The sequence below is a fragment of the Arachis ipaensis genome, chromosome B03, assembly GCF_000816755.2.
Source record: "Arachis ipaensis cultivar K30076 chromosome B03, Araip1.1, whole genome shotgun sequence".
In the NCBI taxonomy this organism is placed as follows: Eukaryota; Viridiplantae; Streptophyta; class Magnoliopsida; order Fabales; family Fabaceae; genus Arachis; species Arachis ipaensis.
In genome coordinates, this window is record NC_029787.2 from 127,590,357 (window position 1) to 127,591,047 (window position 691).

Here is a 691-nt window from a genome sequence, read left to right on the forward strand (position 1 = left end):
ATCGATTAATATTAAAGTCATGAATATAACAATTCTCATCAAAATAAATAGTATACACAAAAAGAAAAGAGTTATGTCATAAATGATAAATTAGAGAAGTCAAAGGAACTGAGCATTAATTACAAATTTTATCGAATAAAATAAAATAAACAAAATGATACGTGTGTCTTCCAATGAAAGGCGACCACGTAGGCACCAGAGTTTGACGAGCCTCGTTGCTGGTTTAGTTGGAAACTTGAATTGAATGCCCCGTTTTTAATTCTCGCAACTCTCCACACTTCACCTCTTTTGATCTTCATCCGAATCTTCAATCTTCCACCGCATCTTTTCTTTTACGACGACGATGATTTGTTCGAACCCTAAGCCTCTTTTGCACCTCTCTCTCCTTCTCCTTTCGTTGCTCTTCTCTTCTCCGAGGATCGAATCCCTCAGATTCGACCTCCAATCCAGTCACACCAAATGCATCTCCGAGGAAATCAAGAGCAATTCCATGACCGTCGGAAAGTACTCCGTCGTCAACCACAACGACGGTTACCCTTTGCCTGATTCACACAGAGTCACCGTTAGGGTAATATAAAAATCCAATCTTTTTCATGCCCAGTATTGGGTTCTTGTGATTTGGATCAATTTGAGCTGTTTTTAGTTAATGGGGTGATTTTTTTAAATATTTTTTTTTTCTTTTATTGGGGTT

General features: G+C 37.9%; 1 pseudogene; it reads left to right on the top strand.

Annotated features, from left to right (window-relative positions):
• Nucleotides 222-691, top strand: part of LOC107631854 — a 2,913-nt pseudogene continuing 2,443 nt past the window's right edge.